This window comes from Rhagoletis zephyria, unplaced genomic scaffold, assembly GCF_001687245.7.
Source record: "Rhagoletis zephyria isolate East Lansing unplaced genomic scaffold, Rhagoletis_zephyria_1.1 Rzeph_scaffold_02626, whole genome shotgun sequence".
Lineage (NCBI taxonomy): Eukaryota > Metazoa > Arthropoda > Insecta > Diptera > Tephritidae > Rhagoletis > Rhagoletis zephyria.
Window position 1 is genome coordinate 46,844 of NW_016159710.1, and position 26,084 is coordinate 72,927.

General features: G+C 31.8%; 1 pseudogene; it reads left to right on the plus strand.

Annotated features, from left to right (window-relative positions):
* The window catches only part of LOC108367306 (elongation of very long chain fatty acids protein 1-like), a 58,101-nt pseudogene that overhangs the window by 29,886 nt on the left and 2,131 nt on the right, over positions 1–26,084 (plus strand).

Sequence of the window (26,084 nt, forward strand, 5' to 3'; positions counted from 1 at the left end):
TTAAATAATTTTTTGTTTGAAGCGATGATAAAATAGTTTGGCTTGTCATTTTATTCTTAATAACAACTAATAGTTTTGTCAACATGGAAAATGAGGTGTGAGTTATGTACTTTATTTTGGGATTCTTGTTAATAACATAGTTTTGGTAAAATGGATGTAATACCTATTTTATAAATTGGATTTTTTTTATTGAAAAATTTTGAAATTTTTATATTAGTTAGAGTTATGAAAAAGTTCCAACGAGTACAGCAATATCTCTTCAACAGTTCGAAAATCCAACAAATTGCTAATGTAAAAATATCACGAACTCGTTCCTCCATATGTATTTGACAGATTTCAATGAAATTTAGTATCCAGGGGGCTTTGTTGTCAATGATTTCGAAATTGATATCAAATTTTCAAAATTCGTAGATTGTTATAAAGCTTGGTATCCAGAGAAATTCTTCGCCATTGGTTTCGAAATTGATATTAAATTTTCAAAAATCAAAATTATAATTTGTTATGAAACTTGATATTCAGAGATCCTCGTTATCTTTGATTTTGATTTTTGAAAATTGAGTATCAATATCGAAATCAGTGACGACGAAAATCTTTGGACACCAAGCTTCATAACAATATAGAAATTTTTTAAGAAATCACCCGCCGTATTGGATCCATAATTGTGAATTTTAGAAATTTAATTTAATATTCGAAATCAGTGATGATGAAAATTCCTAAGTACCAAACTTCATTGAAATCTGGCAAATACATATGGAGTAAATATTTTTGTCCTCCTATATTGTCGATTTGTCCCTATGTGCGGCGTAGAGGTTCCTGTTTTGTAATGAAAGCAGCTTTCATCGCCTGAATGATAAACATTTTAATCGGCTGTCGCTTAACTGCGATGAAACTGCAACTTTCTGATCCACGTCTATTGTTACCCTATATGTAGTTAGGGTAAGGTGGTTGCACCTTGTCAAAGGGCTTACTTATATCATGAGTATTATTCCTTTGTGTTACCACGCCGAACGGTAACTGATAGATCTAGGTTAATCTTAACGGCGTTGAGCCATACGCAGACCTGTAGATCCTTAACGTTGTCAGTTGAAGTTTGATTTAAGGCATTAAAATATACATCACAAGGGATGCTAATCCTGGAAAGCAATTGGAAAATTAGATTACAGTGTCTAAATCGAAATCTAGCAAAAGCTAGACGGTCTATGAGGAAATGTTGGGATCTGCGACAAAGAGGGTCTGATGTGCTATTTACTATTTAATTGTACTGCGAGTATGCCAATCGGTCAGTATCCTGTATGTACATCCCACAGAAGCCTCAGCAGATCCCTAAATCGCGCCTAATTCACCCTCGGTTAAAACGACCTTCAAGTGGCCCATGTCCATGGTTTTCTTCAGAATTCGCTGAGTCTACGCGCAATCCATCTGCCCAAGAGAAGTCCCCAAGTATGTATTTAGTCAAAGGAACTAGCACAGTCTCTTTTCTAGCTGATGCTGGCTCGAGGGTGATGCTTCTGTCCAATTCCTCAGCTACACAGTTTCCTGCGATATCACTATACAACTTATACATCCATTAATATTGTTGATATTCTCATTCACCACTTTCACCTTTCCTCTTTATGTAGGTTTAATTAACCGGTATAAAAATTTGGAAAAAATTTCCGTAATAATTTTTTTGTTCTGTGAAAATCCGCTTTTAGGATTTTGCGCTATAAGCCATTCCTACATATTAAAAAAAAAATTGGATCTGAGGATATTTTGTAAACTTTTCGTTTTCGTTCATTCATTTTACTAACTTTTATTCATCGAGCAGCATTTACCGAAAATCTAAGTGAGAAATGTGTGTCGCAGTCTCGCATCTTGCTTTCCAAACACAAACTTCGTATGCCACGTAACGCAAATACATAACTACAAAAAAACATTTTTCGACACGCAGAAATCAAACTCAACTTTTTGTTGACAAAAACATACATATTACAAAGTGCGACAAAAACGAAAAAAATTTCAAAACACACGAAACAACATACTCACGAAACTAGGGGCCAAATATAATAAAACCGTGTTTTTAGCTTTTCTCTCCTTTTTGCTTTTAAAGGACTTCGAATCTTGAAGTATATGAAAAATTAAAAAAATTATTTAAAAATTTCAGTGCTATGTAGACACCCAATAAAGAGAAAATATTGAAGAATTGAAAAACATGAAATTTTTTGGTGCACAGGGATCTAAACTAATAAGTTAAAAGGACAGTTTCAATACCCGTTCGTCCTTGGGTACCAATACAGTTAATTTTCTTTAAATTTTACAGAGTTTTCTCTTTTATTTGACACCCACATTGTTATTATTCATTGGACTGAATTTTTTTATAATTTTTAAATTTATTATATTCTTGAAATTTCAAAGTCGTTCGTTCTTTCAAATCGAGACTTCAGAGATTAAAACTAAAAACGCAGTTTTACCATAATTGGTCCCGAGTTTTGTGAGAATATTAATTTTTGTGTGTGCGCAAAATTGACTGTTGCACGCTGTTATATGGTATCTACATTTTTAGACTACCTGCCAGGAGATAGTTATTTTTAAAAGAAGGGTTTTGAAGATCTCGGAAATAATTCTCTTGTACGCTTAATAACCAAAAATGCTCAGAATTAATTTTCAGGAAGTTGCTGAGAGCCTCGGAAACAGTTGTAGTGGAATTATTTTATTTATTAATTATTACAAATTTTCGACGAAACTGCTACAAATCTAGTCTACCGAGCACACTTTTGGCAAATAAACATGCAAGAAATATGAAGTTCCAATACTAGCAAGTCAATATTCTTATGAAGTCTTATCAAGAAATTCCTTGTCGTTTAAGGAATAAAGGGAATGTCGCATTTTACTAAAGCCAGCCTTTCGACATAAGCTACTTTTCCATACGAACACAGAAATACTAATAAAAACCTAGAAACATTTCTTTCTGTACACGAAGTGTGCTTGTATTTAAAATAAATATTCGTAATAAAACATTTATTTAAAAAACGAAAATACACTGCGCTTTATTTTTTCACCGATATAATAAAAAAATATATATATTTACACATCAGAACTTCTTAAAAATTTATAACAACAATTTAATAATACACAAACTCAAATAAAATACATTATGCAAATAAACCTGATTTTGGTACTTAGCGAGATTTGATTAAAAATATAAATATTAGACATTTGTATTTAATTAATAGCAATAAACGTTTACATTATCCACTAACAACAATAAAAGATAACAAAATACAGACTCGCATATAGCACGCCTGTCAAATGTACGCAATATTTATTGCCATAATTATTATTTACGAAGTTAGTATGCAATGGCATTTCTGCATTGATAAATATGATTTTTGAAAAGTGGTTACTTATTCTGCTTTTTAGAGAAAACCATCTAGGAGGAAGCATCGAAAGCCATTTGACGTTTTGTAATTTCCGATCCCAAAGCTCAGATTTAATCCAGCGACTGTTGGTCTTGATTTGGTAACTTAACTTGCCCGGCTCATTTGTCGAGCACCACAAAGAAGTTTTTTTTTCTAAATTAAGTATTGTCGGTATGCAGCAATTTACTGCGATTATTTCGATTTTAGAGGCAGTAACTTTTCAGGGATATGGGAGTTTCGTATAGCCTGATGTTCCCAATGCATAAGTGGTTGCTGCTAGTCTCACTTTTTGGTCATATCTGCGCCTCATTGGCTCACTGTTTCGGAGTTGCTGCGTCACTATGGCTGATGCCTCCTCAAATGAAACTTGCTTTAGCGAGTGAAAAAAACAGGTTTATAAAGTAAATTGTCTCAGGCCAATAAAAATAGGGCCGTGGTATCAAATGGAATTACTAATCCCTATTGTAAGCTCACTCTGGTACAAACCACTTTGAAATCTCTGTGAAATCTCTGTTAAGTGTGCGTATTTTTCTTCAATCTAATTAGGCAGTGCCACGTAAAAGATCATATAAAGCTACTTAAGGCCACAGATGTGTTTTTATTTGAAAGGTAGGCCAAGAGTCCTCGCTGTTTCACAGTTTTTCGTTTATTTTTGCGTCATAATTCTTGACCTTAAAAGTAAACACAAATCCATCTTTCATTTAAGTACACACAAATCCTGTCCTAATAACTTCAGCAATATCTAGCATGTTCTACATAATATATCGCAAAGATATAATATTTTGAAAGTAATATTTGCGCAAGGCTCTGGATTTTTACGTTTTACTGTCTACAAACTGTTTTTTTTTTATATTAATATCGACCTTCATATATGTGTTATTTCAGCACTCGGACAATTGTAAGTATTTAAATATGCTTTCTCCGTGACTAATAGAACATGACTTCAGCGAAATCTGACCGCTAATTTAAAGAGAAATCCCTCCTCGTTGTATAAAAATAACGTAAAGTGATCAGAAAGCACATCGTTTTCTTGTTTTTGATTTTTGGTCTATGGAAAAGCTCGTTTAGTATAAATTCTTGCGCAAGCGCCAATTCGTTTTCAAAAAATTATATACTCTCTAATTTTTTAAGTTGTGGCAAGACAGACCTTTCAGTTAAAAGTTAAAGTCTTTTAAAAGTTTAGCAAACAAGTAATAACCTACACCTTGAACTTGATACCCACTAAGTGCTTGTACACTATGGAGTCCAAAAAATATGTGCTCTTAGACCCTAAGATTGTACCCCTATTTTATTTTTTTTTTTGAAATAAAAAAATATTTGGAGCTCGCCCAAAGCGCTCAAAGTGGCCCATGTATTTTGTATGGGAAAAACTACTTTTCGTAGAAATGATATAGAATTCTTGAAAATCAATATTTTCGATCGATCGGTCCTCTGGTTCTCTTCAGGAGGCTTTGAGTAATAATACCTAATTGTTTATTTAACTATTTATTAGTACTAACGATTCTTTATTAGTCGCCGTAAAGCATTTTCTGAGGTTTTCGGCGGACCTATAAAATAAAGTTACTATGAAAACACATACAAAATAGGGTATTATGATTGAAAGTCTCCTGAAGGAAAACAGAATTTTCTGATAGAAAAATACTGATTTTGAAGTATTCTATACCATTTCTACTAAAAGTTGTTTTTTCCCCATATAAAATACACGGGAAAATTTGAGCGCTTTGAGCGACTTCTAAATATTTTTGATTTTGAATTAAAAAAATAGGGGCATAGAACATTCCAAAGGGGTGAGTGCATAAAACTATATAAACTATATGCATATGTATGTACATTTGTAAGTTTCTTCTACAAAACAAATATATAGTTGAAAAATCAAGCAGCCTATGAAATCAACAAAGTTTACAGAAGTGCAAATAACCCGAGTATATGTATGTATGTATGCGTATGAATATATTATGGTATTTTTTCGTGGTTTTTCCGATAATCACATACTTTATTGCTTCTTAAACACTTCCACATACAAAGACGTTCTATCATAGTTTCTTTTCTTTCTAGAAACCCCAGCAGCAACGAAATTTATCTCCTCTTTTCTACATAAAAAGCACTTAAAAGAATTATTTTTTACATGTAGTACGTATGTATGTATATATATGCTTAGACTTTAATGTACACATGTACATATCTGTGTTCGTATGGAAAAGTAGCTTATGTCGAAAGGTTGGCTTTAGTATAAATCGGCATTCGCAGCGTACGATTGCGAATGACTTACGGGCGCTAAGCCGTTNAAATCAACAAAGTTTACAGAAGTGCCAATAACCCGAGTATATGTATGTATGTATGCGTATGAATATATTATGGTATTTTTTCGTGGTTTTACCGATAATCACATACTTTATTGCTTCTTAAACACTTCCACATACAAAGACGTCCCATCATAGTTTCTTTTCTTTCTAGAAACCCCAGCAGCAACGAAATTTATCTCCTCTTTTCTACATAAAAAGCACTTAAAAGAATTATTTTTTACATGTAGTACGTATGTATGTATATATATGCTTAGACTTTAATGTACACATGTACATATATATGAATATACTTTTTGCGTATAGTTGTACTGCTAACCAAGTGGAAGTGGAAATGTAATAGTGGAAGTCGCCGTAATGGTGGAAGTGGCAACACATAAGCCAATCTTAGGCCACATTTTGCTATTGCATATTTGCGGTTGGTTTTCCGTTCGATTTCCACTCGCTCTCGCAACTGCTACGCGTTCTTATTTTTGTTAGACATATTATTATTTAATTTTATTTGTCTTACCATCATTTTGTTTTGGTTACTATTCTCATTATTGCGCATTTATTTACTGCAATTGAAACTAAATTGTGTATTTTNAATGGAATGCCGCATTATACTAAAGCCGGCCTTTCGACATAAGCTACTTTTCCATACGAACACAGATATATATGAATATACTTTTTGCGTATAGTTGTACTGCTAACCAAGTGGAAGTGGAAATGTAATAGTGGAAGGCGCCGTAATGGTGGAAGTGGCAACACATAAGCCAATCTTAGGCCACATTTTGCTATTGCATATTTGCGGTTGGTTTTCCGTTCGATTTCCACTCGCTCTCGCAACTGCTACGCGTTCTTATTTTTGTTAGACATATTATTATTTAATTTTATTTGTCTTACCATCATTTTGTTTTGGTTACTATTCTCATTATTGCGCATTTATTTACTGCAATTGAAACTAAATTGTGTATTTTAATTTTTTTTTTGCTTTTGATCTTACTGTACGTATTTTACTTTAAGTTTCACATTTTCAATTCACCGATTACAAAATTCGCGATTATTTACCAATCTGAGTGCGCATGGCAAACATAAATAACAAACATACATACATACATATGTGTGCGTGTGTATAGATATGTAACTATAATACACGCATAAACGTACATATGTACTAAATAAGTAGCACACAACTTACCCATTAAGTCTATTTGTATTTAACTATATATATATATATATATGCATGTACATATGTACATAGATGCATTCTACTGCATGCCCCATTACTTAAATCTAACGACGACAAACCCACATANCATTGCGCATTTATTTACTGCAATTGAAACTAAATTGTGTATTTTTATTTTTTTTTTTTGCTTTTGATCTTACTGTACGTATTTTACTTTAAGTTTCACATTTTCAATTCGTCGATTACAAAATTCGCGATTATTTACCAATCTGAGTGCGCATGGCAAACATAAATAACAAACATACATACATACATATGTGTGCGTGTGTATAGATATGTAACTATAATACACGCATAAACGTACATATGTACTAAATAAGTAGCACACAACTTACCAATTAAGTTTATTTGTATTTAACTATATATATATATATGCATGTACATATGTACATAGATGCATTCTACTGCATGCCCCATTACTTAAATCTAACGACGACAAACCCACATATCCGCTGCCAAGAAGTCAGCTTTTCTAGTCAACGTTTCTACTTCTGAACATAAGCCACCTTTTAGCTCGGCTAGCATTACACACGTTACTAGTGCTGTAACATTTTGTCCGCATTTTTTAGTTATAGACTAAGTAGTTTGTGCGATTGCCGATGTGTGACTGTTTACCGCTCTGCACAAGCCACTGACCGACCAACATTCTTATGAACGACAACATTTAAGCTGCTGTACCAGTAATAAAAAAATCCCAATACTGAGTATTCATGAGCTTGGTTTTTGACAGGTTATACATTTAGGACAGGAATCTGCACTAGGTTGGCTCCAAAATACATGGAACGAAATTAAAGTCGGGGTTTTAATGGTTCTAACTAACCCCTAGGATGGTTCTACCTCTGCTTTAATGCAATCAAAAATTATACAGCGGTCGGTTAAAGTTTCCCATGTATTTTAAATCGGGGAAAACAGTTTTTCATAGAAATGACATAGAATACTTGAACATGTGCATTTTTCGCAAACTCTATTTCCCTTCAAAAGACTTCAGAAAATAACACTCAATTGTTTATTTAACCATTTGCTTATATTAACTATTTTTTTTTTCTCTCCCATAAACACGTAAAATATTGCATTTAGAATTTGGCAAAACCCTTGAATAAAATGGCTACACGAAATGTTTGAAAGTGGACTTAGCTACTTTTCACTCTAAGCTTGTGATATTTATGATGCTACAAATATGAGCATTAATACAATTTATTCGTTTTTTTATAATCGTTAATTCATTTACAGCTTCTGTGGCCATTGCAGTAAAATATACATTTGAATAGCTTGCATGGTGGGAAGAAACTTAGTTATTAAAAACATGAAATTGAAAATAATGGTTATCGCACTAACTTTCAAACACAAAAAACACAGTGAAGGAGAACTATTTCGTGTTGAAATTTAAAATAAGAATTATTTTCGTTTATTACTTACAAAATTTAAAAGTAAAAGTAGATCCCCTGATCTATATCCTTAAATTTCTATTTTAAAAATTTTAAATCAGAGTATTTTTGACTTTTAAAAGCAAAGCTACTTTTAAATTTTGTAAGTAATAAACGAAAATAATTCTTATTTTAAATTTCCACACAAAATAACTCTCCATCATATATTAAAGATTTAAATAAAAATATTTTATGTAAAGATCTAGGAAATAGTTCTAAAATGGCAATCTTTAACCACGCAAAAAATTGCATTAATTTACTGGAAAGTAGCTGTTTGGATTTAAAAAATTTCTCAGCGTAGCATTTCAAAATCGGTAAAAAAAAATCAGAATTACGAAAATTTTCGAAAAATCGGAACCAATTCCATTTAAATGATAAATGAAAAGATAAGTAAAAGGACTAAAAAAATTCACTCAGAAAATCTGTTCATAATAATTAAAATTTCTCGTATATAGTTCCACTGCAGTGCCACAATTTCAATGAGAATATCTAACCTTGAGAAGTACCTACACAAAAATAAAAAAAAACTCATATTCTAAAACATATTTTTTCTTAAAAATTCAAAAATTATTTTGAATCTAGCCAATTTTCCACAGGGTGTGCTTTATTATTCGACCAAACCTGCAGTTGCTGTCTGTTCTTACTGTTGGCATTTTAATGTATAATAATNAACAAAAATAAAAAAAAAAACTCATATTCTAAAACATATATTTTCTTAAAAATTCAAAAATAATTTTGAATCTAGCCAATTTTCCACAGGGTGTGCTTTATTATTCGACCACACCTGCAGTTGCTGTCTGTTCTTACTGTTGGCATTTTAATGTATAATAATAAAATAATACATAAAAAGCGGAAGGAAACACGAACTATTCAGAACGAAAAATGACACTGAAGATGGCACAACGCCGAAATCGGTTTGTTTCCAAACCAAATTTGACAAGGGATGACGGAAAATCGTTCCACAATAAATCATACTCCTACCCTGTCGGAAACACAAACAAACAAAAAGAAGATATATACAATACGTGCGCCGGGTATATAAAGTTCGGTTTAGCCGGAATGTAGACTTCCTTATTTGTTTTAATTGTCGAGAGGATAAAAAATGTGCCAATAATTTTTATGTATAAAAAAAATCGGCCACTGTGGTGTAGTGGTAAGCAGTGCGCGCTTGCGCTCCACAATGCCTGGGTTCAAACCCTGGTCAAAGCAACATCGCAAAATTATAGAAAAAAGAAAAAGGGTTTCTTCTTAACAGCGGTCGTCCCTCGGCAGGCAATGGCAAACCACCGAGTGTATTTCTGCCATGAAAAACGGCTTACCATAAAAATACAATCGCCGTTCGGAGTCGGCGTAAAACTGTAGGTCCCTCCGCTTTGTGTGACAANAAATAGCATACATAGCAAAATTTTCAAAATTTCGAGAAAAAAATTTGCCGCTGTACTTAGATTTTTAGATCATGAATTTTTTTTTCTTGAAAACACTAATTTATCTAGTTGAACTGAGTAGGATACATTTTTCGTATGGCCAACAGTTATTAAACCTGATACATGCACACTCCAGTTTTTTTTGTGTTCCACAGTGTTATTTATATACATATTTTATAGCGAATTTGTAAAGCATCGTTAGGGGCTACATACATACTTCTTGATCACATATTATTTCTTAGTTATGCCGTTATCGTGACTTCATGAAACCGTGTACTAAGTCTTTATATTAATTAGCTCATACAAAACGGTGATTTCCTAATTAAAAAAACGATGCAGTTCATGAATACATGCATGGGGTATATAAAGTTCGGTTTAGCTTGAACAGAGACTTCTTTACTTGTTTTTAAGGCAATTTCGCAATACATATGAAGCCTTTATTTGTTATTAAGCAAAGTTTATTTGTTATGTGCATGAACATCACATCTTAGCTTAGAGAAACACAAAGGTTACATATATGTAGTTTTGGTTTTATTTAAATACTAGAATTAGATGTAAAATAAACTTATTGTGCTGGTAGTTGTACGGAGACGTATCAAAGTCCACTTGAGTCGTATATGTCAATGACTCGTTCCTTTCAGTTTGTTTGCTATTATTTTGCTACAAGTAGACTAATTACATACTTATACCTATTTACGTATGGAGCTCTCATTTTATGCCAGTCATCAAGTGTTTCTAACAAGAAATACTAGGACAAAATAAAATAATTTTTGAGGTTTATTTTTCACTAGGGTTTGCTACTGGATTTAATTAGTTACTTATATCTAACAGCATGGAAAACAAAATGCATATGTTTCAAGGTACAACAAATTCATTACGACGTATATGAAATCTGATCCCAGTCTCAGTGGTAAAAGCTAAGTTTTTGGACGCTTTGTAATGTCAACTAATATTTTCGTTTATATGTATATAAATAAAACATGTTCTGAACTTGGAATGGTTTGTTTTCAGGTTAGCAGACAGAAAATCCGGTACCCCCTTTTGCGACCACATAGGGCTTTAACATAACTTAAAACAGTTGCAAATATGTATATGCAGAAAATCTCTATAAGTGGGAATATTTTAAGCGAAACCTATTTATTATTCCTAAAATGTCTTAGCAGGCAGCTACATATTAAAACTAAAATTTTCAAAGATTCAGTGACGGTATTCTGTATGGTAGAGTCTTGTCACATATAAAAATCAGACTAATATAAATCATTATGAATAGTTCGTGGACGAAATGATAGGACAGACGAAGAAAATCAAGAAATTTACATAAACATTTTCTGATTTTACGTATTCATTGATTTTAATAATAAGTGTTAGATTTTTTGAGGCAGAAATATATTCAGAGGTTTGCCATTGCTTACCGAGAAAAATTGCCTTGATCAGGGGTGCGTGAGTGCTGTTAGCTTTAAAGTTACTATAGATGAGTGCGGAATGACATGTTCTTCTCTTTGATGTCTCAAAAATAAAAATAANTATGTTCTGAACTTGGAATGGTTTGTTTTCAGGTTAGCAGCGGTACCCCCTTTTGCGACCACATAAGGCTTTAACATAACTTAAAACAGTTGCAAATATGTATATGCAGAAAATCTCTATAAGTGGGAATATTTTAAGCGAAACCTATTTATTATTCCTAAAATGTCTTAGCAGGCAGCTACATATTAAAACTAAAATTTTCAAAGATTCAGTGACGGTATTCTGTATGGTAGAGTCTTGTCACATATAAAAATCAGACTAATATAAATCATTATGAATAGTTCGTGGACGAAATGATAGGACAGACGAAGAAAATCAAGAAATTTACATAAACATTTTCTGATTTTACGTATTCATTGATTTTAATAATAAGTGTTAGATTTTTTGAGGCAGAAATATATTCAGAGGTTTGCCATTGCTTACCGAGAAAAATTGCCTTGATCAGGGGTGCGTGAGTGCTGTTAGCTTTAAAGTTACTATAGATGAGTGCGGAATGACATGTTCTTCTCTTTGATGTCTCAAAAATAAAAATAAATCATGCCTAAAACATCTGTGTTAGCAAACAAGACACTTAATCTGGGGTATCCAGCTATAATCGTCGAAAATAGATAAAGTCTGTAGCTTAGTTGTATACGGCTATTTTCGTACAAAGAACGGTGTTAATCTTCATAAGTGCATCAGATAGATAAAATGGACATGTAATGCGCCAAAAACGCCAACCTAAGATTGCATGAGCAAAAAAGTTGGCACATCGAAAGAGTTGGTCATAAGTCGCTTGATTCCATCGATTCCAGAAACGAGAAAGCCAATGGGCTACAAAAAATGGCACTTTCGCACCACATTCACCGGGCGGCAAGTTCGTGATCAGGAGAATTTTCTTAAAAAAAACACATGCAATCGCAAGAGTTTCGATCCTTAAGCTAAGGCAATACTTGTCGGAGACTTTATTTTAAAGCAAATATACGAAAAAAATAGCAAACAAAAAAATAAAGAACAAACTGTTTTCTATAATTGCTTATTTCATCAGCTACTTGGCTGCTAAAAAAAAAAATTACACGAATAAGTACAAACTATATCAATTTTGCTTTGCATCTAAATGAGTTTGTATATTGAAAATCCATTAAATATATTGCATATCGCCGAGCACGAGTATAAAAGCCTTTAGTATTTCTTAATGTCTATGTTATACATAAGTACATACAATNGACGAAAAAAATAGCAAACAAAAAAATAAAGAACAAACTGTTTTCTATAATTGCTTATTTCATCAGCTACCTAGCTGCTAAAAAAAAAAATTATACGAATAAGTACAAACTATATCAATTTTTCTTTGCATCTAAATGAGTTTGTATATTGAAAATCCATTAAATATATTGCTTATCGCCGAGCACGAGTATTAAAGCCTTTAGTATTTCTTAATGTCTATGTTATACATAAGTACATACAATATGCACTAAAAATATATAAATCATATTTCCATAATCGCATCATTACTATTCAATAAAAACACGCATCATTAATTACGAAAGGGAAGTTCGTTTTCTAAGTCTTTAATTTGCAAAGCCACACATGAGCATACATTTCTACTAAGGATGTGGCTTTTAAATATAATTATTAACAACAATGTACATATGTATATACATACATGAACAGAATGTATTATAATTTTATGCAATACCAATTTTATTGTTTTTCAAATACGCCGTTTCTAATGCATACTTAAGAAAACACTTTAGTCCACTTAACACGTTTTTTTTTAGAAGTGTAAAAATTAAGCACACAAATATATGCAGTCGGGTGGTCCTTAAAAATATCATCATGTAAATGGGGCACCCCTTAAGTTTTTCTGCGTACAAAATAAAGATATTCACAAAAATTTCAAATTAAAAAAAAAAATAATNCAGGATGTGGTTTTTAAATATAATTATTAACAACAATGTACATATGTATATACATACATGAACAGAATGTATTATAATTTTATGCAATACCAATTTTAATGTTTTTCAAATACGCCGTTTCTAATGAATACTTAAGAAAATACTTTAGTCCAGTTAACACGTTTTTTTTAGAAGTGTAAAAATTATTTAAGTACACAAATATATGCAGTCGGGTGGTCCTTAAAAATATCAACATCTAAATGGAGCACCCCTTAATTTTTTTAGTGTACAAAATAAAGATATTCACAAAAATTTCAAATTAAAAAAAAAAATAATAAAAAAATTTAATAGACGCTACCAGGGGTTGAAAAAAAATTTTTTTTTTTTGTAAATCGCAAAAATTTGACAAAGTTTTTACTTGAAATATGATAGTTAGACTGCTTATTTTGATGCGAAAATCGAAGCCTTAACTATAAACAAAATGTATACAAATTAATTTATTTTGCTTATACTAGGGTGGTGCATACATATTTTAGGCTTTGTTTTCTGCATAAACTTTTGCACTCTACTGAAAATGGTGAAAGGCAAATTTTTTTCAAATGTTAAGGTTTAAAAAATATTAATTTTTTCACACCCTTTTTTTCAATTTTGAAATTTTTGTGGGTGTCGTTATTTTTTGACGTATAACAAAATAAATACCAAATACCAAATTAAGCTGTTGATATTTTTAAGGACCACCTTAATGTATATGCTATTCTTACATGAGCATATACATGCAAGTGTTAAAAGGTAGTACCTTGTAGTAAAATGTGTGCAATAAAATAATAAAGTAATAAACGCAATTTTTCTACTAACAACGCGCTTTGCAAAAATGCATAAACATGTGTAAGGGTGATCGATTATTTTACTTTTTTCCAAAAACCGGTTTTTAGGTTACTCGAAAAAAGGCAATTAAAAAACACGGTTCTTAAGATTTACATAAATTCAGAAAAAACCGGTTATGCCGGATATTTGTTTTATTTTTTGCATTTGGATAGCGCTTACAGTTATGCTGGACCTCCACTAGGCATTAAATGGCAAAAATTGCAATGACAAAGTTGGGGACTAAAAAAATAGAAGAATAGTCTTTAAATTTACTATGTCCACATGGAATTTTTCATTACATTACATTACATTACATTTTTTTGTCATTTCAATGCCTAGTGGAAATTCGGCATTAATCGGAAATTAAAATGGAAAATAGAATAGAATTTTTAAAATTTATTGATTGTATTTAAGAGCAAGATTCGTTAACGGTTTCAACATAAAAAAAGAAAATTTAATGAATTTACGGTGAATATTAAGATGTAAAGGTGGAAATATTCTAAATGAAAAACAGGGTTTATTCGATAACAAAACATCGGTTTATTCGATATATTCAAAAATCACGATTTCAGAAAAAAACACCGCCCCAAAAAGCCGACTAAAACCGGTGCGGAAAAACCGAGTCAATCACTCGAACATGTATGTATGTATATTCTTAAAAATTGCTTGTTTACGTATGAGGTATGTACAAGTGAGCTCTTATATCTACATATGTATACATACATACACACAAGCAATGAACCTTCGTTCTACGCCACTTGAGTAGCACTGCATTCAAGTTGAATTGCCAGTGAGCATCAGTTCGTATGCATGTGTGCTTGTGACCTACAAAGCAATTCATTGGTCAACGAAGCAAAACGGCGACGACTGCAGCGGCACCACCAGTAAACAAAAATATGCATATACATATGTACATACATACATTTAAGCTAAACCAACAGCAATTTTTCGATTAACACAGCAACACAAATTGATGTGCAGCGGCACCAAAAACAACAGCATGCAATGCAATGTTACTGGCAACTATTGCGCCCCTAGACTGCAACTCCAGTGCAACAACTGCGATCGCCAATGGTAAGGCAATTGCATGGCAGCAATGAAATGCAGGTAGAAAAGGAAATACAAAAATTAAAAAAAGTTAGATATAAAAGAAGCCAAAAGCGAAACTTAAAGAAGATAGAAAAAAAACAACGACAAAAAAAAATATTGATGTCGAGTGTGTTCCGCCGGTTTTACGGTCGTTTTTTGATTTTTTTCTAGCCGCTGATGGGAATAGTCAACCGCTACATAAGATTGTGGCGTGCAACTGAAAGTGAGTTTTGCTCGAACGAAAGCACTTGACAGACACTAGACTGGACTGGACCAGACCGGTCAACCTATTACACAGTCACTAACGGTACATATTTGTAGTAGCAACAGTAACAGTTGTTTCAATACATTTGTGCTGTGCTTTACGTTGGCATTGCGATTCAAAAAAACAATTGACTGCAGAAAAAAAGAACCAGAAAGGGGCAACATAAGAAACACTGTGGAAGTTAGATTGCCAGTGTTTTTTTTTTTGTTTCTTGTTTTGTTTGTCTCTCGAGCTACTTCACTGCAACACGTGAGCGCATACTAGTATGCCAAGTGAGTGGAGTGGCAAGACTTGTGGCTGAGCGTTGTGGCGTGAAGTAGTTGGAGTGCACTTGCAACATGACAGCCATGCTCACACACATCGCGAAATAGGTTGCATTCAAGTTTGGCAAAACACTGCCAGCGATTAAGCTGTTGGCCAATGGCACAACGATTTCCTTAGCTGGCATTTTTAAAATATTTATACTGTGACTCAAACATATATTGTACGTGTTGATTTATTTTAAATATTCGTAATGCTTTTCGAGCTAAACTTTTTTGTTAATATTCTATAAAACTACCGTACAAGCTTTAATCAAAATTACAAAATTTAGGAAATTTCAACAAATTTTCATCAAAATTTCAACTTTTTAATCTGAATCTTTGACCATTTTTGGGTATGCAGATTTATATCCCATACAATTTTAGTCTAATGAAGTGCAAATTTCAACCGGCTAAAAAATTGCGTTAATTTTTGGGAATTTTTTTGGAGACTGCTTTTGCGTTGGTTTTTCCGTAACAAGTGCAATTTATAAAAACTGGCCTTGATTTTTTGAAATTTGGTTGCAGACGGTCTCCCGCATTAGATTTCATAAGAAATTCATGTTTATATGGAAAAATTGCAAAAATCTGTCACAAAAAAATGCTCGAATGCGGAATTTTTAGCAGTTTGAAACTTGCACTTCAAAAAATAAAACTAAAATTGTGTGCACTATAAAACTGCATACCCAAAAATATTTTTAAGATTCAGATTTAAAATTTTAAATTTTTTATTAAGTTTGAAACTGTGATTAATATGGTTTTGGTTAAAGCAAATTAAAAAAAAAGCATAAATAGAAAAATATTATGAATATTTAAAAAAAAAAAATCAATATGTGGTCACTTCTTTGAGTCACTGTATAAAATAGCAAAACAGAAAATTAGCGCCTGGAACTTGAGAAATCTTATCAATATCAATCTCTGCTTTAAGATGAAATAATTTTTTAGAAATTTCGTAAATATTCCACTTCAAGTAGTAATTATTGCATACAATACTTACCGTACAATAATAAGTCATAGACGCTTGTGCTTAAGTATAAGTGAACTACATTATTTTAAAAAGATTTAGGGTTTTGAAAATTACCAAACAAATGTCTTATATATTTAGGAGGCGTGAAAATTCAGTGTTTTTGATTTATTGACAACCAGCTGTCACAAGAATACAAATAACAACACTAGCTAAAATTAACGTTAGTCTTTTCAATTGTGTAGTAGTGGATGAAAAAAAAACATGTCAATTATTCTCACGCCCACTTAATAATATATAAGATTAGTACGAATTTTAATAAATTAGATATTTCCAAATAACTGATGTTGAACTGGATAGCCTGTCATGGATGTTAAACTCTTGGCAATTTATACCCGTCATTTTCCGGTTTATGAGGGTAAATAGAACAAATAAATTAAAAGTAAACTAAAACCAAGTACGGAGCTCTAAGGCACTCCGCATATTACACGTCATACCATTCTTAGTAGTGTAATCGTTTCGCCTGCACATTTGCACGAGTCTTCAATTTATATGCATTTACACGCTGGTGGTCATTAGAACAGACTCGCCTTACTTTGAAGAGTTTTGGCTATATTTCTATGGTTTATTTTATGTTTAATATTTTTTTGTATAGCTGGCTAGCTATATAATAAATACAATAAAAATCCCCTTTTCAAACTTTATACAAAAATTCGACAAATTTTCCCCAAATTTATAAACTTTTTATTCAGAATTTTTAGAAAAATTTCTGGTATGCAATTTTGTAGGTCATTAAATTTTAGGATGATAAAGCGCAAGTTTCAATTCAAGAATTTTTAAGAATTCTTTTGCTCACGAATTTTTTCCTATACAAAGTGTGCTCGACAATTTTTTTATATGGAAGAAAATGCCTAGCATCGTCAACAAAAAAAATTGACAACAATTTATTTCTGGCCACTTGAAACTTGCGCTTTATTATCCTAAAATTGAATGGGATATAAAACTGCCTACCAGAAATTTTTCTAAATATTCTGAATAAAAAGTTTACAAATTTGGTGAAAGTTTGTCAAATTTTTATAATTTTTGTATAAAGTTTGAAAAGGGGATTTATACGGTGCTTGTTGTATAGCTAGCCAGGATTTTATAAAGAAATATTAAATTCAACAATTTTTATTAAGCTTGAGGCCATTTTTAATGAAAAACTTATTGTGGAAAAGCAGCAATAATTTGAAAAAATTAAGTATTAGGTCAATTTGCTGGGGTAATATTTTCTGGGATAGTAGTCGATTGTTTTAGCGTTAATTTAAACCTAAGTAGAAGATTCTTTCACTTTCTTCTTTTCAAATATTGGAAAACCGCGAATTTTTGACACTTTGACCACGTTTTTTTTTTTCAAAATCTAGAGCTGGAGAAGACAAACCTTACTCTTACGGATTCGTAATCAGCAAAAAAAAGTCTTTGATAAAAAGCGATTTGTTGGACAGTGTAATCATATCTGGTATACCGACTGTCCTGGAAGTTACAGTTTGCTACCCAAATAAATTTTTTGCACCGACATGTGGAGGGACTACTCTGTATTTTACGCTGAGGCCTACGCTATTTCTATAAATGTTGCGATAGGAGCCCGTAAAGTGTAACTACTTACTTATTTTGTATGAATGAAAAAATTACTCATATTTACTGAACGAACTCAGAAGATGGCAGACAGGCTAAACGTACAAAGGGAATCAGATCGTTGAGAGAACTTCGTCGGCGAGAATAGATTTATTTTTAATCTTGCCGCTGCTGGTGGTCACAAAATCAGCTCTTAGTAGAAAAGTAGCTTTGGCTTTTTTTACAGCAAGAATTAGAATGGCAAAATTTGGTGATTCATCTTTTCGTTTTCGTTTTGTATTTTTATATTTTTTATTTGTCGTTCAACTAATGCGAATTTTGTTTCTGTTCGGTTTAACTGGGCGAAATATTGCGGCGAATATCACCCGACGGCATCGCTCCGTGCGCCGAAATTCGCATAGCGTTTTGGTTCTGCTAGAAAAATCATCGCGGAAAACCTCAGTAGGCATGATGTCAAAATAGTCACTGAGTACTCCTTACAGAGTATTGAAGCAATGGCTAGACATATTTATACCCCATTTTGTACAGTGCAGGTCGTAAGGCGAATAATAGGAAAGATTTGAATACATATGTAACGCATGACTGTGAAGCTCTTAATAGGCCTAGATATATTATCTCCCTATAATTACTCTATTATATGGGTATCTAACTGACATTTCAATCAATGATAATGTGTCTCTGATTCATTGATGGCTGGCAATGTTATTTTCAATTTTAAATGCATTTTCATAAACAAATCTTTCATACATAACAAAAAGTTTTACGTTACGCAATTTGCGATTTTATTGATAATTTGGCGTCATCAATAGTTTATGGAACACACTGGCATAGGTTCTTGCAAGTCACTTGCTATGTATACATATATGTAATATGTGTATGTACATACATACGTGTTTAATAACAGAATGAAAAAGTTGTAGCAAAGTTCCTTGCACTCTGTTGCAGAAAAAATACTACTTTTTATTTCAGCTGACTGTTTGAAAAACCACCATTCCTAAATACGTATACACACACACACACACACACACACACACACACACACATTCATACGTACACATTAGGGTGTTCCTTAAAATATCAAAAGCAAAATTTTATTTGGGACACCCCTTATAGAGTTCTATGTACAAAATAAAGACATCCACGTAAAATAAAAAAATGTCAAACAAATTTTTATACGTCGCTAATAGGGGTTGAAAAATACAATACTTATAAACTTTTTTTTTTAATCTCGAAAATTTGAGACTATTTTGATTTGAGCAGCTAAAATGGATTGTATGTCTGTTGACGCGTATTTTTATTGTACTTGTTGTATCGATCGAACTTGTCCGTTTAGCAAAAAATTAAATAACACCTCAAAGGGCACAATACTATTATTTTCTTAAAAACCTGCGCATAGAAAAAAAAATTCATTTTGAGCTCAAGAAGTCCATACTTAGCCCACAGTAGTGATGAGCTAAGCTTTGTGACTTTGTTAGAACACGGCTGATATTCTCAGCTATAGATTCGTTAATTGGTATTTTTTCAAGATAATCAATGGTAATGCGGTGTTACTTAGGAAACATTTGATAAATATTGCACTTATTTCGAAAATACTTAAATGACCGCCTTTAATGCTTAATATTGCATGATCAATCTGAGCTGAGTGGAAGATCGACCCATATCGGCAGTCATCTCGAAAAAGCCCAATCCTATCTCAGAATTTTATTGAAAACGCCTTATTTCAGAATTCGTTTCAAAAATGTACTATCTCAGCAGGTCAAAAATGCAATATATCAAAATATTTTCAATATTTGTGGTTTTCATTCAAATTCTGAAAAAGCGAGTTCTGCAACAAAATTCTGAAGTACACGTTCTTTAAACGTTTTCTGATATAGAGCGTTTTCAAACCGGCTGCCGAGATAGATCGATTTTCCACTCAGCCGTCGATATAAGAACAGTCTTCAATAACACGTGTGGAACACAAAGAGTGCGCATATATCAGGTTTAATAGCTGTTGGCCATACGAACAATGCCTCATTTTCAGATTTACTAGATCAATTCGTGTTCTCGAGAAAACAAGTTTTCAGGATCCAAAAGAACTCAGTGTAGCGGCCGAATTTTTATTCTCCAAATTTTGAAAATTTATTTTTTCTTTGGCTCATATTAGTTGAAAACAGCAGACCAAGCAAATATGGGCAAAAAAACGATACATTTTCAACCATTTGAGAAAATAAATTTGGTCGCTATACTCAGATTTTGGATGCTGAAAGCTTGTTTTCTGGTAAATATGAATATGGGGCATTGTGCGTATGGTCAACAGCTATCCAACCTAATACATGCGCACTCTAGGTTTTTCTTGTTTGTGTTCCTAATTGTAATATGTCTAATTTATGAGATCTTAAGTATTCCAAACGGTGGAAGCGACCCCTAAAAACTGAGAAATTTCGAAATTTCGTGGAAGCTCCAATTTCGTACATACAAAAAAAAAAAAAAGGGAGTGTCTCACACAAAATTTAGATTTTAATATTTTAAGGACCAGCCTAGTACACGTGCATGCAGATATGTATATAGAAATGTGTTTTCNTAAAAAAATAAGGGAGTGTCTCACACAAAATTTAGATTTTAATATTTTAAAGACCAGCCTAGTACACGTGCATGCAGATATGTATATAGAAATGTGTTTTCACACCTTGACACGTCCTTCACAATAATGCTGTTAGATTACACATTACAACCTTTTTGTTTTTTTATTTTTATTTTTTTCTTTTACCGTTAGTTTCTTAACCAATAAAAGAAAAAACAAATTTGAGCTGCGTCACTGGGAGTTACTACAAGTAACTTGAAAAAGATGGTGAATATTTAAGAAAATCAACATGAGAATAAGCAATACTAACTAGTTTTGTTTAATTGGAGAGATCACCAAAATAGGATATGAAATGAGCAGAACAACTAACTAGTGGAATCAATAAAATCTTATTTAAAAATGTAATTAAAGTATTTAATAGTTATCCGCCATAGCCAGCTGTTACTTCCGAACTCTGCAAAATAATATTTTAATGTATTATAAGAAACACATAAAAGCACAACATAAAAATTGATTCGAGATGTTTAGCGTAACCTTGCCAAGATTATATGCTTCGCAAACATTGACCCCAGACGCGGAAGTAGAAAAGTCATTCTAATTCTAATTTTATATTCATAGTTTTCTCTTAATTGAATACTCTTACTTAGCTCCAAAGATAGGCCGTAAAACTGGTTTCAAATCGAAGCGTCCAATCGTAAATACGCTTAATAAATTGTATGTATGTATGTGTATAACAAGCTTCTTTGTGAAAAAACACAGCATCTAATAAAACGCAGTTACCCGTTAACCCAGAAACGATAACTTGTTTAGAACTAAATTTAGCATGGTATTTATAAATATTAATATAGGCATGAAATTAAAGCTACAAATGTAAACAAAAAAAAAGGGAAGTAAAAAATTTAATGACGAACATAGTTACGTTGACCAGATTTTTGTGGCCGAAAATCGGGACACCTCTCAAGCATCGAAATCGAACAAGATTTTTTTTTTTTTAGAATAAAAAGACTAAAACTATCTTCATACAGTTTTATTTAAAACAAACCAAAGAGAAAAAACTTGAAAAACGATCGCGAAAATGTATAAACAAACCATAAGCATAGTAGATACTCATATGCAAATTACACATCTCCACATATAATTCTTATGGTTTGTAAAATATCTGTTACTGATTCAAAATACAAAACGAAGTATTTTTTCCAATTTACTTTTGTTTGCGAGCTAGTGTAAATTTTTAAGAATATTTTCATAGTAAAATTTCAAATATTTTTCTTGTGAAAATTACTCTGNGGGAAGTAGAAAATTTAATGACGAACATAGTTACGTTGACCAGATTTTTATGGCCGAAAATCGGGACATCTCTCAAGCATCGAAATCGAACAAGATTTTTTTTTTTAGAACCAAAAGACAAAAACTATCTTCATACAGTTTTATTTAAAACAAACCAAAGAGAAAAAACTTGAGAAACGATCGCGAAAATGTATAAACGAACCATAAGCATAGTAGATACTCATATGCAAATTACACATCTCCACATATAATTCTTATGGTTTGTAAAATTTCTGTTACTGATTCAAAATACAAAACGAAGTATTTTTTCAAATTTACTTTTGTTTGCGAGCTAGTGGAAATTTTTAAAAATATTTTCATAGTAAAATTTCAAATATTTTTCTTGTGAAAATTACTCTGGAAGCTCTAAAGCTTCGCAAAAATAAGAAAGCTCAAATTCTTACGGCCGGTTTCACTAGCAATTTAAATTGAGCATGATTTCTTAATTTCTGTCAATTTCCATATAAAATTAAATTAAATTGTTTTCTTGAAATGGGCTGTTAAAGAAACTAACAGGTCTTTTTCGTATTTTTATTTTTTATTTTTTTTTTAAATAAACATAGCATATTTTACAATTTGTTTAACCCCCCTTCAAAATATTTTCAAATTAAAACTTTCTTAAACTTCTCTGTTGCAATGCATATATCCCGATTGATGACCATATTGTAATAATTCATTCAAATTATTAAAGGTGGCAACCTTCTCCAACCTCTTATGTCTGACACTCATATTGACATACATACATATGCCTGGATTCCATGCAAAACAAAAGACTTGAGCAACGAACTTGGCGAGTATAAGGCTGAGAAGCAAGCATAAACCACAAAAAGTACATTGCAGCTATCAGGATTTAAAACATAAAAAACTACCAATATATTAACTGTTGAAACAGCGATGGTTTTTAGAATATCGAATATATAAGATCGGTATATATATCGATTAACATGTCGGCAATAATATGACATACTCGTACATATAACAATATTTGCTTCAGTTAGAAAATCAATAACAATAACAGTGTTAAATATAATACTGACTGCCATACGACAATGATATGGTTGGGCTTAACTATCTCTATGGAAAAAGAAAATAATATTATTTTAGTTCCAAAACACACAACTCTTTAAATTGATGCTCACAAAATAAATTGTTCACCATAATGTTCGTTTATATTAAATTATGGGGAATTTTCCAGCTTTTGATTTCACTCCATATCCCACAGTCGTTAAATGACATGCTAGCCTTCGAATTTTACTAAATAATGACTCCTTTTGATGATAATTGTGAGAATATTTGAGTTTCTTAAATTTCAGTTTAAAAAACACATTTCATACAATTAGAAAAGCATTTACTCTGTCACGCAAATTGAATTTGAGTGCAATATTTATTTTTATTATTAATTATTTTTTTTTGTACAAAAAATTATATTTTTTGTAGTATTCGCGTGGAGACACATTGACAAAGTTTATATTAAATAATCTTTTTTGAATATGCTATTAAATATGAAATAATCATTTTTCCCAGCAATAGCAAAGGCAGATGACGCACGCGATTACCTACGATTAGCATAGTTAAAGCTCATTCCAAATATGAAAGCGATGCCATCGCTTAACGCTCAATGTCTCGTATTTGCCAAATGTAATACTACGTACATATAAGACCGAAATTGTTGAATAATTCGAAAAACTCCTTTCCACATCCGTAGATGTAGTTGGACAAAGTTTAAATCAGGGACAGAAAAAATTATTTTTAATTTTTTCATTTTAACCAAATAAATCAACATTTTTTAAGTGTCGTAAAACAATCTTAATTATTCTCACATATTTGAATTCGTACGTCCTACGGTAGCCTGCAATAAATTTTATTTTTCGAACTTAACCAATAACCAAATTGTACCGAAACGATACGATTAAGGATCTGGGTATAATCTTTGATTCAAAATTTATATTAACACCATATGACGACTTAATAGCAACAAAAGCATTCTCAATGACCGGCTTCATACGCAGAAATACTAAAGATTTCCCCGATCTAGTGACACTTAATTATTGTTGCATAATTTGGAACTCGTTTTATAAAGCCACCGGAATAAGATCGAAAAGGCGCAACAAGTTTTAATAAGGTTTGCATTATGTAGATTACAATGGCCTTATGGTTTGCCTAACTACGTGGTATGACGTAAATTGCTTGGTCTGCAAAACGAACGATACGAAAGAATAATCTATTTTTAATATTTTTATTGAGCTTTGTACCACGATTGTTTATTAGGAAAAATTTAAAAAGCAACAAAGTCTAGGCGGTAGAAGTTATAGCAGCTAGTTTGGAGATCACCACATCTCGTTATCAGACTTATTTTTGTTAATAAGCCACAATAACATTGACAAAAAAAAGAATATATTTTTCGATTTCATTTGTATATAATGTGGTCAATTCAAGAATAAACTGTGCTGATATATCGTTACGCTCCTATTTGCGAGTTACGGCGCGTTCGCCCTTTTCCAAATTATCTAGTACATAAAACGAATTACCATTATTACAAGCCTCTTGCAAGATGTATTCGTTCATGGAATAACCTTACACTAGAGCTAATTTTCAACCAGAGCATGCATAAATTCAAATTAGACCTTTTTAAAATTTTTAGTTAATGTAAGAATAGCTCTGTAGACGAATAAATAAATGAAAATTAAAAATACTAATTAATATTTGATTTTAATTTTTTTAATCAAAGATAATAATTAATATTTTGGTTTTTTTCACATAAGAATAAAGATTATTCAAAAACCTTAAAAGCTAGCGACACCCTAATAAAAGGTTTAAATCGCAAATTTTGAGGTCAATATTTCAGCTGGTCGCGTCCATGGTAGAAAAAAGAAGGTAGTTTCACTTAATGACGCAGCAGTCATGTTAGCCATCTGACTTTGGCTGAGATTATGATATTTTCATCAAAATCAAGCTACCAGCTTGAAAATTGTAATAATTTTTTTTTCTGAAAATATTTTGATCGGCAAAGGAAAAAATGAAATAATCTGAAAAAATTATAAAAAATAAAAATGAGTTGCGCATTTGGAAGCTGCAAAAATACCAGATACCACTGCAAGGAGGACGGTATGCAATTTTTTTCATTTCCAGCGCTTCCTTTTGTGAGACCAAAATGGCTTGAGGCCTGCGGCTTGTATGTTCTCAACATTTTGCCACCACGGATATTAGCATTAATTAATAATTAATTATTGTTATTGCAAGTAAACGATGAGTTGCTGAGCCAAAATATCTTTCGAGAAATTAACGTCATTCCAATATCCGTAGAGGAGGAGTGGAGGTAAAAATTGGTTTCCGTCTCTACGATTATTTAGGTCTTAATTTTTTAAATAGCTTGCAGAAGAGCATGAAGTAAAAGACTTTCTCGAAAACATAAGTCCACTTAACGATATCGAGTTTGATGGGCTGGAGAATTTCGCAGGTTACCTTGTGCCGAAAATGGGTCTGACGCAATTCGGTTTCAGGATGAGTGAAGGGACAGATAATAATTATACTTTCGTTAATTTCATATCTGAAAGTAGGTATTTATAAACTAAATTCTGATTTTTTTGAATATTCTGGAGCATTTGAACTCGAAATTTATTGAAACTAAAGGTGAAAAATTAACAAGTCCAAATTTAAAAAGAAATTCATTGTACAATCCAAATGTTACTATCGAGGAAAAAATTGTAAAACGTTGGTTTTTTTTGGGAAAGGCATGCCATTATCCATTGTAATTCGAAGTAAAATTGCATTCTTTATATGTACATATATATATATCATGTACTAGACTTGTTTGGTTTCGTCTAAGAAGACTAAAATATTTGCACAAATTTACTGTGAAAGAAATTCTCAAAGTTCCCTAATTTATTTTTAAATGTCAACAATATGGTAACGCTGCTAG